Source organism: Macaca thibetana, chromosome 1, assembly GCF_024542745.1.
Source record: "Macaca thibetana thibetana isolate TM-01 chromosome 1, ASM2454274v1, whole genome shotgun sequence".
NCBI lineage: Eukaryota > Metazoa > Chordata > Mammalia > Primates > Cercopithecidae > Macaca > Macaca thibetana.
In genome coordinates, this window is record NC_065578.1 from 164,182,867 (window position 1) to 164,196,057 (window position 13,191).

Consider the following 13,191-nt stretch of genomic DNA (forward strand, 5'->3'; position numbering starts at 1 on the left):
GTTGTCAGTGGTCCTGGCATAGGAAATTTGAATTGAAGAAGATTACTTCCCTTTGGGCTCTTTCACTAGAAGAGCAGTTTGAATCAAAGAGAAAAATACCTGCTCAAACTCATTATCAAAACTGGATAATGGTAAATGGCAGCCTGTGGGAAATCTAAAGATAATTTAATTTATTTCTCTAATGAAGGGACCAGCATTATTATTTAAAATTAGTCCCTTATCTTACTTATACCTATTCTCTAGGCAAATATTTTAGAATGGATTGTAATTCATTTCTTTTTAAATTTATACTATTTGTCACTTACTATTGCTGCCCTGAGTGACTTGTACAATATAAATGATTTGGAGGTAAAACCAAGGAATGATATGGTTTAGGCAGGCTTCTAATTTGATAAAAATAATCCTTTGATGTCTAAAATTTTTTTTATACTATGCTGACCAAAAAGAGTGTGGGAAAATATTGCCTCTTTGTTTATTTATTCCTAATCAATTATAGAAAGTTATCAAACAGGCTTGACTATTTCATTTTTGGACAATTAAATGTCACTTAATCTCTATGTTTTTTAAAGATTGCCAAGAAGAAAAAGAACAGTGCTAAAAATAAGTGAGTTAAAATTCAGATGGAATTTTGATTTTAAATAATGAATAAACATTAATTTTAAAATTTAGAAAGTCCAAATAATTTAGGGGGAAGATAACATTGAGTCTCAACAAATGATATTTTACTCAGCCAGCAAGAGCAACTATAAATGTAGAAATTGTAAATATCATTAGACTTCTGCAAGGATAATCATTAAGCAGAAATCTACCGATTACTAAACAATTTATTCCACTTGGGTTCTATAAAAATTTATCCAAATTGTGGCTTTTTAAAAAAATTTCAGATCCAGTTATACTACCCTATTATATAACAACAAATTTCTTGCTTAAAGATAAAGGTAACACCAAGAAAAGACCTCTAACTTTACAAATTATTTAAATATTATTATTTAATGACCTTCTTTTTTCATGCAAAATTATTTTCTTAATTATATCTTTAGATAACATTCTCCCAGAATGAACTCCTAGTATTGTTTATGCCATCTTTCAAAATAGAAATCCAAATTATAGCCTTCTTTTGCTATTTCTCAAATACAGCTATCAGCTTTCAAACAAATTGTTGCCCAGGATTCTCAGTCTACCAAACTGTGAGATAAATGGGGCTGGCAGTGGTGGATCACAGTTGTAATTCAGGTAGTTTGGGAGGCAGAGGTGGGAGGTTCACTTGAGCCCAAAGTTCGAGAGCAGCCTGGGCAACATAGTCAGATTCCTGTCTCTACAAAAAACTTAAAAAATTAACTGCATATGGTGGTGTGCACCTGTAGTCTGAGCTACTAAAGAGGCTGAGGCAGAATGATTGCTTCAGTCCAGGAGTTCAAGAAGGCAGTGAGCTGTGATCACACCGCTATACTCCAGCCTGGACAACAGAGTGAGATCCCATCTCTATTTTAGAGAGAGAGAGAGAGAGAGAGAATTGTATGCATATATAAACTATTGAAACCTAGTGGAGAAAAGGAATAAGCAAGGAATACATCTTTTTTTAAGTCCTTAGTAGTCTCTCACTAAACGTGTTAGTTCATAGTTTGGAACCGCCTTTGGTGCAAATCATCCCTTTAATTTTAGATTCCAGTCTTTAGTATTTTCTTAAAGCATATGCCACAACATACTACCAAAATTAGAATGCACAACAACAGTGAAGAACAAATAAATTTCAATTTAAAATAGTGTAAAAAAATATATTATCCTAGGTCTTATTTTAATTCTAATTTATTTGATGTAGCTATTGTATTAGATGAAATGGACTAAAAGAATATAAAGTGATATATTCATCTATACATGATAGCATAGATTCATTTTTAGGTTCTAGCAAGTAGCTTAACAAAGCTACTACTTTTGTTGCAATAATTAATATTTTAAAATGAGGAGAAAGTCTTTGTTGCTTAAGTTGACATACACTTCATACCTAACGTGCAAGTAACATGCAGCATTGCTCAGAATTAGCCTTTCTACATATAAAGTAAAAATAACGACCGATATTAGTGAATGTTACCTATGTGGCAGTCAATTTATATATTTGATAATTTATCATTTAGAGAAAAACCGAGGCTAGAGGAAACTAGCTTGAATATAGGTCAGACTTTTTACATTAGACTCAACCCTGCTTGCTCCATGTATTTAGATGACAAATTGAGCAAAAGGAGGAGGCTTCTCTCAGATGAAGGTGGTAGCCAAGGGGCTCTTGCCACCCACAGCGCTGAGAAGATCAATACATGGCACTCATAGACCCATTTGCAGTGAACCAGCAGGGAATGTGGCCTACAGTACATTAATCTCTATTCTTCAACACAGTAGTCACATTTTAGACATTTGTCAGAGAGTTCAACCATAAAATGACCCACTTGAGATATCTAACACTTCAAAGATGCAGTCTAAAAATGGACCTATTTCTCATTTTGAAATTATCAAAGCTTTAGTCCTGTTTTAAGATTGAGCTTTCATTCATTTAATTTCTTTTCAGGCCCACTCTGAAGCACGGTGCTGAACCTAAGAACACTTTCAATCTAGATATGTAATGGGCATTCCTTCAACACATTAATCCTGGATTTATTTATAGTGCTTCTGCTATGTGCCGGGCATGGCTTTAAAGTTATAGAAGAAAATAAAGCAAGTCCCTGACCTCAGGAAGCTACATTCCAGTGACAGACACCTGTTTCTCTTTCCATGTAGGCACTTGATTTTCTCTAATAAACCAATACGCATGATGAAGCACACATAACAGAACAATATTACAAAATATTAAGCAGGCTTTGCTACCCACCCATCCTATCTACCCCTGCAACACACACACATTTTCTTTCAAAGCAGTGATGCTCCCCTTCCCCACTCCTTTGAGACTACAGGGCTTGACACTCCCATTGCTCCAAGGGAGAGGTATTATGACAGAGCCAGAAAATCATGATGTCAGAAAACTTTTGGCTTTATGAAAACATGAATGTCCAAGGTTTAAGAGAGAAGAGCTAGAAAAGTGCAAAGCATTTTCCTCTGCTCTAAATGGAGATGAGATTAAAATTTTAAAAAAGGATAAATGAAAAACCACCTCTGAAAACTTGGAGAGAAAGAGAATGGGAAAAGAAAACAAGAAAGTCAGACTCAGGTGAGGGTCTCTTGGAAGAGCTAAGGCCTCAGCTCCAGGAGATGAATGGTAGAATGCCGGGAGAGAGCTAAGGAATTCAAAGCAGAAAAGACCTTGCCATCTTCTGAAAGGGAAGAGATATGTGAGAAAAGTTGTAGATGATCCTGAACCATGGTAATAGTTGACATGAAGTATAAGCATACTGAATCCAGATGAAACCTGATCCAGCTCCCTGGTCTCTCATTTTGCAGAGTGCGCATTTTGCAGAGCATCTCAAAATGACTTCTGCCTTTTAAAGGGTGAGAAATGTAGGGAGAGAGAAATTAGGCTGAGCAAACAGAGAATGTGTGGGCTGATGGCAACTTGGACAACTCCGTGAGGCAGAAAGGGCCAGCAGAGAGTGATACACCCTGTGGACACCAACAGACATTTGGTGTCCAAGGACTCAGTGTTCTCTCACCCATCTCTCAACAACTTTAGGACTCAATATCCCTAAATTAGATGCATTCAAGGGAGAAGAGTTTTAAGGAAAATCTGAAATGACTGAGTTTAAACCTTTATTTCTTAAACTTACTCAAAATTGGTGACTATTACATCTTCTGATATGAATCACATAAGGTCTTTAAAGAGAGATTTGTTTGAATTATATACAAATGTAAAAATTATATTTTTATACCTAAATGCTCCATGAAATATATTGTGCATGTTACAAATATAAAGCAGGGGGCACTGCATATAATATTATCATTAAAGTTGAAGTTTAGATGACAGAGTCAAAAGGCATTCATCAATATTTATGCTTTGCTTTTCAAATGAACTCAACTATCCTCTTATTTCACTGACAAAAATCAGTGTGAGTTATTAGTCTTATTTCAACATGATAGCATTAAAAATATTGGCTTCCTGCATGGTTCATAATAATACTTTCAATTTCAATTTCAATACTTCACTTAGGAAAAGGTGGATAAAAACTTTTCTTATGTCAACTCATTACTCTTTGAGAGTTTTAATTAATAAAATATTTCCAACTAATATTTTTATAAAAGATCTAAAATGATTCTCCTTGTGAACAAAGGACACTTTAGGAAAATACAATAAAATTCCCACTTTATTTTTAGTGTCTTTTTTGATCTACTTACTAACATCATGTAGAAATAAGATATTACTTATTAATAAAATAAATTATGCTTTGAAATAAAATTCTTTCACAGATTTAACACAGGCCTGTGACTATAATGGGGTAACTCATAGATCTCTAGATACCCAGGCAGGGTTAACTGAGAAACATTCAAACAAAATTTCTGCCACAGATTGCTTATACAACCAAACAGTGGAAAGAATAAAAGTGCTTCTGGGGTTTATATCTTTTGGCTCAATGGGTAACATATTTAGGTACTAAACAAAGAAATGCAATTCTTTGTGTTTTTGTTTTTTTTTTAAAAAGGCACTGGATCATTTTAGATTAACAAAAGCAAAGAGGATTAATGCTGCTTTTAATCAGAAAGAAATTTCAGCTTTACCAGACTTTCTTTATTACAGAAAATTCAGACCACTTCAGACAGAACCAAACATGATTACAAATAAATCACTCCTTTTCTTCATGGCTATTTACTAATGTGTTGTATCAAACAAATAAACAAACACACACATAAATTAAATGTTTACTTCCTCTAGGTGAAAAAATCTCAATATCAGTTTTAACAAATATTCTATTTCTGTCATGATTTCCAGATTTTCACTCAGAGAGTCCTATAATTAATGTTCTTTAGTTTGTGAAGGTGCTGCCCAGCACTGGATAGGCCATTAAAGAAGTGCTCTGATCATTGCAGAACAAAATGCAACAAAAGCCTATCTCAGTCTGAATGCCTCCTGTCCACTGATGCAATTTAAGACTGAATTAGCTTTTTATGAAGTCAAATCACATTTTAGAGATGTATTATTGCCAAAAAACCAGTGTCTCTTTCACCTGTCTGCCTTGTCCATCCTGCACTAATGCAAACAATTTCTGTTTGTTTGTTTTGGACTAGATATAGGACTCCACATTGATAAGCATAGTTTTTATTATCTATTTAGAATTTAGCAAATTAAAAATCAATTTGGAGGCATAATATGGAGGCTATCTAAGGATAGTATTGAGAGAGAAGAACCGAGGCATAGTCACATAACACTGGAAAAACGAGCCAGAATTCAATCCTGGCTCTGTTACAAGCAAGCTCAATGGCCCTATGTCAATCATTTCACCTCTCTGGGCATTGGTTTCCTCATCTATACAATCAGTGGTTTGAAACTGTGTGATCTTAGCTTCAGTATAATTCTAAGATGGTATTCTTCTCTAAGTTTTACCTTATTAATTTTGTACTATGACTAATGATATGGTTTGGCTCTGTGTCCCTACCCAGATCTCATCTTGAATTGTACTCCCACAATTCCCACATGTTATGGGAAGGACCCAGTGAGAGAGAATTTGAATCATGTGGGCGATTTCCCCCATACCACTCTTTGTAGTGAATAAGTCTTATGAGATATGATGGTTTTATCAGGGGTTTTCTCTCTTACATCATTGTCATTTCCTCTTGCCACCACCATGGAAGAAGTGCCTTTCCCCTCCCACCATGATTCTGAGGCCTCCCCAGTCATATGGAACTGTAAGTCCATTTAAACCTCTTTTCCTTCCCAGTCTCAGGTGTGTATTTATCAGCAGCATGAAAACAGACTAATAAAGTAAATTGGTACCAGTCATGGGGTGTTGCTGAAAAGATACCCAAAAATGTGGAAGCAACTTTGGAACTGGGTAACAGGCAGAAGTTGGAACAGTTTGGAGGGTTCAGAAGAAGACAGAAATATGTGGGAAAGTTTGGAACTTCCTAGAGACTTGTTGAATGGCTTTGACCAAAAGCCTGATAGTAATATAGACAATAAGGTCCAGGCTGAGGTGGTCTCAAATGGAGATGAGGAACTTGTTTGGAACTGGAACAAAGGTGACTTTTGTTATGTTTTAGCAAAGAAACTGGCAGCATTTTGCCCCTGCCCTAGGGATCTGTGGAACTTTGAACTTAAGAGAGATGATTTAGGGTATCTGGTAGAAGAAATTTCTAAGCAACAAAGTATTCCAGATGTCACTTGGGTGCTGCTAAAGGCATTCAGTTTTAAAAGGGAAGCAGAGTGTAAAAATTCAGAAAATTTATAGCCTGACAATGCGATAGAAAAGAAAATCCCATTTTCTGAAGAAAAATTCAAGCTGGCTGCATGAATTTGCATAAGTAACAAGGAGACAAATGTTAATCCCCAAAACAAGGGGGAAAATGTCTCCAGAGTATGTCAGAGACCTTTGTGGCAGCCTCTCCCATCACAGACCTGGAGGCAGAGGAGGATAAAATGGTTTCATGGGAAGGGCCCAGGGTTCCCGTTCTGTGTGCAGTTTAGGAACTTGGTGCCCTGAATACAAGCCACTCCTTCTGTGGCTGAAAGGGGCTAACATAGAGTTTAGACTATGACTTCAGAGGGTGCAAGCCCCAAGCCTCAGCAACTTCCACATGTGTGGAGCCTGATGGTGCACAGAAGTCAAGAACTGGGGTTTGGGAACCTCTGCTTAGATTTCAGAAGATGTACGGAAATGCCTGGATGCCCAGGTAGAAGTTTGCTGCAGGGGTGGGGCACTCATTGAGAACCTCTGCTAGGGCAGTGCAGAAGGGAAATGTGGGGTTGAAGCCCCCACACAGAGTCCCTACTGGAGCACCACCTAGTGAAGCTGTGAGAAGAGGTCCACCATCCTTCAGACCCTAGAATGGTAGATCCACTGGCAGTTTACACTGTGCACCTGGAAAAGCCACAGACACTCAACACCAGCCCATAAAAGAAGCTGGGAGGGGGGCTCTACCCCACAAAGCCACAGAGGCAGAGCTGCCCAAGACCATAGTAACCCACCTCTTGCATCAGTGTGACCTGGGTGTGAGACCTGAAGTCAAAGGATATCATTTTGGAGCTTTAAAATTTGACTGCCCCACTGGATTTTTGGACTAGCATAGGCCGTATAACCCCTTTGTTTTGGCCAATTTCTTCCATTTGTAATGGCTGTATTTACTCAATATCTGTAACCCCAATTGTATCTAGGAAGAAATTAGCTTGCTTTTGATTTTACAGGCTCATAGGTGGAAGGGACTTGCCTTGTCTCAGATGAGACTTTGGACTGTGGACTTCTGGGTTAATGCTGAAATGAGTTAAGTCTTTGGGGGACTGTTGGGAAGGCATGATTGGTTTTGAAATGTGATGACATGAGATTTGAAGGGGCCAATGTTGGAATGATATGGTTTGCCTCTGTGTCCCCACCCAAGTCTCACCTTAAATTGTACTCCCATAATTCCCACATGTTGTGGGAGGGACCCAGTGGGAGATAATTTGAATCATGGGGGCAGTTTTCCCCATGCTATTCTCATGGTAATAAATAAGTCTCATGAGATATGATGGTTTTATCAGGGGTTTCCACTCTTGCATCTTCCTCATTTTCTCTTGCTGCACCATGTAAGAAGTGCATTTCACCCCCTGCCATGATTCTAAGGTCTCCTCAGCCATGTGAAACTGTAAGTCCAATTAAACCTCTTTTTCTTCCAAGTCCTGGGTATGTCTTTATCAGCAGTATGAAAACGGACTCATACAACTTTACTCTATTTTTAAATCTTAGCTTTTTTCATCCGACTTTGCTTTTATAAGTGTACCTTTATTTTTATCCAAGCCATTGATTAAAATGTTGAATAAGACAGTATCTAATGCATGTCACAAGAAACCTAACTCAAGGCTGACAGTGATTCAAAGCTTGGTATTCTTTAGGTGTGGTTATTCATAACTGGAATAATAACTTTATTATTCTTTCAACATTCACTCGTTTTATCTGCAGGAATATCTTGGAAAACTGATTAAATGTCTTTCAGAAATCAAGATATATTCTGACAGCTCAAGTCAGTGTGCATGTACAGATCTCTGAAAATTAACCTTGAAGGAAGCTGAGAAAGTTACACTTTATCTCAGTGTTAGATTATAGTAAATGGGTGACTCAGAAGGTACTCTATAGGAGGAAAAAATATATTTGAGATAGAGATCTTTTGCCCCCACAATCCTCCCCTTCTTCACACACGCACACACACATACACACACACACTTCTGTTTATTCTTACTCCTGATATAGTTACAGGCAGAACACTATCAGTTTGGTAGAGATGAAGTGACTGGGAGCAGGTGAAACTGTGTCATACACAGTGGAATCTGAGACTGGTCACACTCAAGCAACACATCATGTGTTTGTTTCTACTAATCCATGTTAGTAGAAACATGGGTTAGTAGAAACACATCATGTTAGTGAGAATCTAAGAGTAGAGAAACTCCCAAGGGCAATGCCAGATCAGGTCTCCTCAGTAGGTAAGAAGAGGCTACAGTGGCTAGAACTAGTGTAGGCACTCTGAAGTTATTTCCAGGTGGGCAAGATGCAAGATGCATTTTTGTAGCTGAGGTCCAGAGGAGCTGGATAATTTTAACTACTCAACAGATGAAGACAGAAATGGGATCACATATTTCCAATTGTGTTCATCATACCTGTGATATTCTCCTGCTACACAGTCTAGCTCAATCTGTACAAGCCACGAAAACCACAGAGGGATGAACAGGAATTTAAGGGCAGCTGCCTCAATAAGGAGTCACAATTTCTTTCCTACTGCAGAACTTCTAGCAGTTTTCAGTCCAGGAACCACTGATGGGAGGAGAGACCAACTCCTCAGGGGAAGGACCCTACGTTACCATTAAAAGTGTTTAGGTAACAATTCTCCAGTCTTTCCCCAAAAGGTCTGTGGCCATTTGCTTAGGTAATTGTTCACTGGGGAAAAGGGAACACTGAAATAATTCAAGGACTGTTTCATGTAGGACTCGAGTTGACCTAGATAAACAGGGGCTGGAAGAAATACCATGGCCGCTATATTAGATTAGGTATAAATGAGGGCTGAGTAATAAATTCAGGTTCTGGAACAGGTCCAGCTCACAGTGGGTCTACTAGGACCATGGATGATCATTTTCTCGGTCTTCAATATATAATTAAAGTAAGAACACCTTATTGTTGGGAAAAATCCCACTCTGGTTCCTTGGCCTGTGAGGTAGGGGATATTGTAAAAAGAAATGCCAAATGGAAGCCTCTGAAATTACCCTTGTACTCTACAGTCAAGAGAGTAAATCCAAAATAATACCTTATTCTGGAAAAATAGCAACAATTAGTGCCATTATTAAAGACCTAAGGATCCATGGGAGGTAGTCCCGATGATATTGCCATTTATTCACCAACATAGAAAGTCAGATGGATCTTTGAGCATGAGAGTGAGCTACCATAACTCAAGTAAATTTTTGCCTTAATTGTAGATGTTGTGTCATATATGATATCTTTTCTGGAGCAGTGGATTAGTTCGTTCTTGCATTGCTTTAAAGATAAAGCTTTATTTTATCTTTAAAGCTTTATCTTTAAAGCTGCATTGCTTTAAAGATTGCTTTTTATACCTGAAACTGGGTAATTTATGAGAAAAGAAGTTTAATGGTTCACAGTTCTGCAGGCTATACAGGGAGAGCAGGCCTGTCACGTGTAAGCAGGAGCAGGAGAATGAGTGGGGAGGTACCACATACTATCAAATGACTAGATCTCACGAGAACTCACTCACTAGTAGGATTTGATCAGCTCACTATAGGAGTGTTACAGAAAGTAGATACCATGAGCAGAGATTTTGGCAGCAGCTGGGCCACCTTCTCTTTTTTATCTACTCCTATTTCAAGCTATTTGACTCTGTTAACCCAGGAGACTTTGGAACTCATGGAAAGCTGGTATAATTGGGATATGACGTCTGTTAAAATCAGAGCAAAAAGAATTGTGGCAGGGCAAACTACTAGAGTAAAGCATTATTGCCTGGGCAAAAGGAAAATAAAGAAGTAGATTGTAGGATGACTCTAGCTTTCACAGATTTGTGGACTCATAAGCAGCAGCTTTATATCCTCTGGACCTATCCTACGATTCTTTCATTTTTTTTTTTTTTCCATAATTGCTATCTTATATTTTGGGAAACCACAAGAAGACGGGTGACATTCTTCTGACTGAATATACAAGGTGCCTCTGGCCCCTAGAATATTGAGAGGGTCAGTGATGAATGAGTTCTTCTGTCCCTAGAGGCTGAAAGAGTTCAGGGGAGCTAGGGAGTGAAGAGAATTCCTCCAGGTGCTTTGGCAAAAAACAGGCAACCCTCTAAACTGTGGGTGTTAGAACTATTCTGCTTTTCTTAGCAGTGGGATTCTAAACTCTTAGGAAACTCCAACCTCTAGATCTGAGCTGCATGAGACAAGAAGTCAGAAATAACAACCTATCTAAAATTTCCCACCAGTCAGAAAGGATGATCAGGCAGAATAATCAGGGCATATTTGCAGTGAAGCAAAACTGCTTGTGGGGAGAGATAAAAATATAAAATGTAGAATTGAGTACACTTGAGTTTTAAAAGTCTGTCTTGTGCTAAAACAATGGCAAAGCAAAATAAAACAAAAAATCATTATTTTAGGGGAAGCAATACAATAGTTGAATTGAACAAGAATGGCCAATATAAAAATCATATTAAGTAACTTAAGAGGTCAAGTACAAGTAACATTTCTAATGACAAAGCAAAACTATAGAGAGATGGTTATCATGAGGGAAAAATAATATGACTGAAGACTAGATTCATGAGATACAATATAAATGATAGAATTTTCAGAAGAAAAAAAAAACAGAAATAGGAGAGACAATAATTGAATAAATTATTTAAGAAAATTCCCCTGACATGAAGAAAAAACTAAAGTCTGAGCAGTAAAAGGACTTTAAGAGTTCTAAATAAAGAAACAAATCTAACATTTTATCCTGGTGAAATTCCTAAAGTCAAAAGTTTTTTAAATATAGACACCTCCAAATAGAAATAAAAGTTGTCTGCAAAGTTTGTAGAGAAGGTATGTTTGGCATGGTATTTCTTATTAGTAATAGTTGACACTAAAAAGGGAGAAAGGATTTATAACTCGAGAATTCTGTAACCATCTGAGATATTATTTAAGAATTTAGAGTATGTACCACACAAATACCTTGCCTGAAAAAAATTACTTGAGAAAAGACTCGCAGCGATCAAAAGGGAATTCAAGAAATAAGAGGCAGAAGGAAGGTGGTGACCGATGTTCCTATCCGCCTATCCATTCATTCATTCGTTCACCTATTTGTTTACTCGTTCTCTCTTTTTCAATATATTTTTTCTATCTTAGTAAATAAAATCTAATAATAGGTTATTTAATGCTAAATTAAAACATCTTGAGGCTGGCCAGGTGCGGTGACTCATGCCTATAATCCCAACACTTTGGGAGGCCAAGGTGGGTGGATCATGAGGTCAAGAGATCAAGACCATCCTGGCCAATATGGTGAAACCCTGTCTCTATTAAAAATACAAAAATTAGCTGGGTGTGGTGATGCACGCCTGTAGTCTCAGCTACTCGGGAGGTTGAGGCAGGAGAATCACTTGAACCCGGGAGGCGGAGTTTACAGTGAGCCGAGATCACCGCAACTGCACTCCAGCCTGGTGACAGAGCGAGACTCTGTCTCAAAAAAATAAAAATAAAAAAATCTTGAAGCAGCCAGTTGTAGTGACTCACATCTGTAATGCCAAGACTGTGGGAGGCTGAGGTGGAAGAATCACCTGAGCCTAGCAGTTCGAGGATGAAGTGAGCTATGATCGTGCCACTGCATTCCAGTCTGGGTGACAGAACAAGACTCTGTCTTTAAAAAAAAAAAAAAAGAAAAAATCTTAAAATTGAAATGGTATCTTGCAAAGAGTGGAGGGACCTAATATAATTCTTTCTAAGGTTTTCATCTTCCTTTGTTATTGTTTTGAGGAATAAGAGAGAGATCAGAGAAAACTGAGTGTTGACTGAGCAAGACAGTCTATCTCAATTGGGAGCATAGTTGATCTTAAAATAATAGTAGAGTCATAGATATCTAATAAGGGCAAGAAAAAGGAAAACCATTAACAGAATGGAAAACCATAATTGAAAAAAACAAACAAAAGGAAAGGTAACATAAATAGTAATTTGTTCAAATAAAACAATAAGAGAAAGAAAAAAAATAAAAAACTTAAGCCAGTAATAAACATGAGATATACTGATCTCTACTCTAAATGAGAATGGCATGAATTTTGCCATTAAAGGTAGACTCTCACATAACACCAATGTACATAATGTTTACAAGTCACACTTAAAACAATTGGTAAGGAGAGTTAGAGAGTCAAGAAGTGAACAAAAGGATAAAAAAAATGCAAACAAAGAAAGTAAAAAACTTAAAGTTAATACCAAAAAAGGTGTCATTTAAGGCTAAAAGAAATGCAAGAAATATGGATGGCCATGATATAATGGTAAAAGCTATTAAAAATTGCAAAGTTTCAACAGTAGTCAAATAGTAAGCATTAAATTCTGTACCAGCATGAACAAAGTCATAGCTGAAATTATAAAGAAATATTACAGAGCAGGTCTTGAGCATGGGCAAACTCTCCATCTTGATGGAGTGGAAGCTCCATCTGACTTGAAATGTTTAAGGCAGCAAAGTAAGTTATTTTAACTAGTGTACTCAGTGTCTACATACAAACATGAAATGAAAATATGTTAAGACAAATCTTATTTACACATGTCTAGTTGAAGCATGCCCAAAGAGAATGTGTCATGAAAACCTAAGAAGAAAGACCATTCATTTATGTTAAGGGCAAAATAATAGATCTCGCAAATGTATACTTTTTTTTGTCACTTCTCCCTCCTCTGGTTCAGTGCTTCTACTTCCACCCAGATGCCCAGTAAACCATCCACCTACTCAAAGAGTCAGCCTGGAACTTTCTAAATGTTGTTCTGCAAATAATCTTGTCTTCATTCTATTTACTAGAAGGGGAAATGGAAGAGGGTTGACTGACTCCATTTAGAGCACTAATTTATCTTAATTCTTATAAATAATC